Raw genomic sequence first — 4,940 nt, forward strand, 5'->3', positions numbered from 1 at the left:
CCGCCTCCTCCAGCAGCTGATCCTCAGCTGCGGCCGAGCTTCCGCGATGCGCGGCCCTTCCGCCGGCCGCGGGGGCCCTGAGAACGCGGGCGTCGGTCTGCCCCTCCCCCGCCACGGGCTGCTGGCCGGAAGAACACGGGCGGCTGGCCTGGGGACCACGGGCGCCGGCTGCGCCTTCTCCGCTGCAGCTGCTTCCCGCACGGGGGCCAGGGTCGCGCTGGGCGGAGACCCCACTGCACCCCCAGGGCGGCACTCCTTGAAGTTGAACGCGCACAACAGTCAGAGCGTCCGCGGGGCTAGCGGGTCTCCTGCCGCCTGGATGCCAGGCGCCCGGACTAGTTCGGGGAAAACGGGGCCAGAGGTGGGGGGAGGACTGCGGGCAGAGGTTCCGATCCTCCTCCCTCAGTTTGCCTCATCCTCGGGCTGCCCTAGCCCTGTTGATGGGGTTGGGGGCTGGAGGGTGGGGGCAGAACAGGGAGTTAGGTAGGAGTGGAGACTTGCAGGAAGGTGGCCTGGGAATTTTGTTAGTGCACCCGCCCCTACCCACCATAAATTTTTAACACTACCCCTCCCCCCCAATTCAATTCTCCAATTCTCTCCTTTTCGTCCAGTCCTTCAGTAAAAAAGGCTAAATTGTTCAGTCTGGTAGACAATAGAGTGGTATATGGGAAAAGAGAGGAGAAAGGGATTAAGAAGTAAGCAGAAAATTGCCAAAACCGAGTTGAGGAAGTCCGGAGAGGCAGAAGGTACTTATGTCCTTTAGTTCCAGATAGATTTGCAAGATACAAGAAGCATTATTCGAAAATAGCGATACATGTTATTTAATTGGGTGCGGTGAGCTCTGAAGTTTGTAAGGCTGTTAACCAGCGGCTGTGTTCCAGGCCAGAAGTAGCTGCACTTCAGAAGGATGGGAGTCACCGTGTTGACCTCAGTGGGTGTTAAGTGCTTTGGAATTCTACCAGATACAGTTAAAAGTCCTCTTTTCAATGTATTGTAGTACTTTTTCTAGAAGCTATCCACTATCATTAAGTGGTAATAAGCTACTGAAATAGGCAGGTGTCAGTTTTGCCCTTTCAATTTAGCAGGAATTACATCCTCTGGGCCAGAGATGGCATAGGGGCCGTTGAGTACAACCACCATTGAAAACATGGGCTGAAAACATGGAGGAGGTTCACCAGCCAAGCAAAATTATCTACTACTTTTTATGCAATGACAATGATAAATAAGATTAATCACACTAATAGCAAATATGCAAGTGTTTAATATAATAGTCTACTATATTATAACAAACATTACTAAACAGACATTTACCAAATTCCAGAAATTAGGGTTTTAATGAAATATTGTTCCCCTAATAGGAAAATGCATAGTGCTTTCTTTTAAAAGATTTTATTCTGAGGATATTTATAATAATCCATAATGTTTATTCATTATAATTGCCACATACAGATCAATAGTAATGTACCAGCTTGATTAAAGATTTATACCACTAACATCCTTCCTTCATAACAATATCATAATGTGTAATTCATCATTTATTTTTGTGATTCTATGATGGTCTCCCCTACTCCACTGTAAGCTCTCTGAGAGCAGGGACCATGCCTCTTCTGTTCAAGGATGGATGTCCAGAGCCAGCACTTGTGTGCACTTAGTGGCCACTTTAATATTTGCTGTATACATGAATGAACTTAGAGAGTGGGGAGGATTTTGAAAGGGAAGATAATGATTTTTGTTTTTTGAGTGTGTGAGTTTGAGGTCTTGGTGCTTCATTCTAGTGAAGTCCATTCATTGCAAGGCCAGTTTCCCATCTCACTATTCCTTTAACTGGCATGTTCAATTCACACATTCAAAACTGGGCCTTCTGGCTCCTTCCAATTAATAGGCCATCATTTATACCTACCTTAATTTGCCTGGGGTTGAGGAGATAAGCACAGTAATAATGTTTGAAGTGGCCTTTACTGTGGCAATATGTAAGACACACCCTCCTCTCCCCTCTTAGGCACTTACCCCTTCTCCACAACTTCAAATGTGATTCTCTTTTCCCCAATCCTTGGAAAAACTGTCCCATTTACCTCAGCCTGAAAATAGACCAGTGTCTGGTCACATGCCAGCCCAATTCTAGGACTTTGCTGTAAACTTCCTTAACTGTTCAGTGACCAACAAGGGCAGAAATGTAGGACCACCTAGTCTGTTTCTATCCTACTTCTGGTCTGAGCAGCTTTTTGTAAGGAGAGTGAATAAAATCTCTCCCTATTCTCATAATTAGGGTTGTCAGATAAAATATAGGACATCCAATTGAGTATAAATTTCAGAGAAACAATGAATAATGTTTTAGTATAGCTCATGGAATATTTGGGATATACTTACACTAAAATAATTATTGTTTATTTGAAATTCAAATTGAATTGGACATCCTGAATTTTTATTTGCTCAATCTGGCAACCCTACCTATAATATAACCAACTTCAGAAGATCACGCTCCATGGTATCTGTTTGCTTTTATTAAGAATTTAAGCCGTGCGCGGTGGCTCACACCTATAATCCAATCCTAACACTCTGGGAGGCCAAGGTGGGAAGATCGCTTGAGGTCAGGAGTTTGAGAGCAGCCTGAGCAAGAGCGAGAACCCCGTCTCTACTTAAAAAAAGAAAAAAAATTAGAATTTAACATAGTCCTTTGTGTCATTTATTGCAAACTAGTAATATTGTACATAACTATATAACAAAAACATTTAGCCAACCTCAATGACCATATATGAGTTTTGCTTTTTTCATAAAGGTATTTAAAGTGAAAAAGCCAGTGTACTTAGCTTTAAAGTACCAGATGAAATTACTCCTGAGTAATAGTGCCACTGCAGAGAATGTGTAGACAAAAAGGGAGAGGAGTGAAAAATTCATATTTTTCTTACCTAGACCCAAAAACTTATGTGTATTAACATTCATACTCAGGAAGCCTTGAAACACTGTTTTGGAAATTCATTCTGGAAAAACTAAGATATCGAAATTGCCTAACACAAGAACCCTTACTTAATTGCTTCACCATGGATTAAATACTGGTCAAATGTAGAGCTCCCAGAAATTCATTTACTCTTTGTCTTCTATTTTGTTTGGCTCCAGTGTCACTGAAGAAAGAGTAAGGAACCTTTAATACCTGACTAAATGCTAAGGAAATGCTCAAACATTAGAAACTGTGTGGGTTTTTTCTAACTAATAAAATACTAAGCCCCTTCTCAAACTTCGACTAAATTTTAGTACATTAAGTGCTACATATGAATACTAATATGCTCAGAAATTTTTCCCTTAAAAATATTTTCAACTTTAAAATAAACTGTTACAGCCAGGTGTGGTGGCTTACACCAGTAATCCTAGCACTCTGGGAGGCCGAGGCCGGAGGAGCGCTTGAGGTCAGGAGTCTGAGACTAGCCTGAGCAACAGTGAGACATAATCTCTATTTTTATAAAAAATAAATAAAATAAAATAAACTGCTACTCATAGAAAAGAGATATTAATTCAGGCAAAGATCAATGCCTCAAATATACATATAAGTTAACTGTAAATTTAAATTTTAAAGGATAAGTTATTTATTGGTCATCTCAGATAGCAGTCAATTACAATGTTGGGGAAAAAAGAAACATTTATTCAAATACAAATTCCTCCCAACAATATCTATAAGACATATGCCCTTTCATTTTTTAATAACAATTTTTCTTTATAAAATTGAGGTATAACTGACATACCATAAGATTCACCCTTTTAAAGTGTACAATTCAGTGGATTTTAGTATATTCACAAAGTGGTACAACTATCATCACTATCTAATTCCAGAACATTTCACCACCCACCAAAAAACTCCATACACATTAGCAGTAACTCTCCATTCCTCCCTGACAACTACTAATGTAACTGCTGTCTCTATGGATTTACCTATTCTGCATATTTCACATGAGTGGAATCATACAATAGGTGGCTTTTGTCTGGCTTCTTTCACTTGGCATAATGTTTTCAAGATTGACCCATATTGTAGTATGTATCAGTACTCCATTATTTTTTTAGACCAAATATACATATTTGGATATTGTACATTGTTTAGTCATTCATTAGTTGATGGGCATTTGGGCTGCTTTCACTTCTTGGCTGTTATGAATATTACCACTATTAACATTTATGTACAAGTTTTTGTGTGGACAAATGTTTTTATTTCTTTTGGGTATAAACCTAGTAGGGCAATTGCTGAGTTATATGGTAACTTTATGTTTAACTTTGTGAGGAAGTGCCAAACTTTTTCATACCAGCTGACCATTTTACATGCCCACAGGCAATGTATGAGGGCTCTTATTTTTCCACATCTTTGCCAGTGTTTTTTTTTTTTATTATCACCATACTAATAGTTGAAGTGATTTGCAATTCCCTGATGGCTATTGATGTTGAGCACATTTTCATGTACTTATTGGCCATTTACATATCTTTTTTGGAAAACTGTCTATTCAGATCCTTTGCCCATTTTTTAATTGAGAGTTTGTCTTTTTTTTTGCTGAGTTAGTAAGAGTTCTTTACATAGTCTAGATACAAGTCCCTTATCAGACATAGGCTTTGCAAATATTTTTTCCCATTCTTTGGGTTGTCTTTTCACTTTTTTTTTTTTTTTTTTTTTTGCAGGGGCCATGCTAATCTCTGTATCATTCCAATTTTAGTATATGTGCCACCAAAGCAAGAACTCACTTTCTTGATTGTTTTCTTTGAAGCACAAAATTTTTTAATTTTGATAAGCTCCAGTTATCTATTCTTTTCTTTTGTCACTTGTGCTTTTCATGTCATATCTTAGAAACCACTGCCTAATACAAGGTCACAAATATTTACTCTACATTTCTTCTAAGAGTTTTATAGTTTTAGCTCTTACAGTTATGTGTATGATCCATTTTGAGTTAATTTTTGTATTATGGTGT

The 4,940-nt window shown here is 39.3% G+C and overlaps 1 non-coding gene across 1 annotated transcript; it reads right to left on the minus strand.

The window, feature by feature from the left end:
- Nucleotides 1-4,607: 4,607 nt before the first annotated feature.
- Nucleotides 4,608-4,712, minus strand: LOC138381099 (U6 spliceosomal RNA). The gene has a single exon (XR_011233040.1). It is a non-coding gene; the product is annotated as a U6 spliceosomal RNA (small nuclear RNA).
- Nucleotides 4,713-4,940: the final 228 nt, after the last annotated feature.

Source organism: Eulemur rufifrons, chromosome 2, assembly GCF_041146395.1.
Source record: "Eulemur rufifrons isolate Redbay chromosome 2, OSU_ERuf_1, whole genome shotgun sequence".
Classification (NCBI taxonomy): domain Eukaryota; kingdom Metazoa; phylum Chordata; class Mammalia; order Primates; family Lemuridae; genus Eulemur; species Eulemur rufifrons.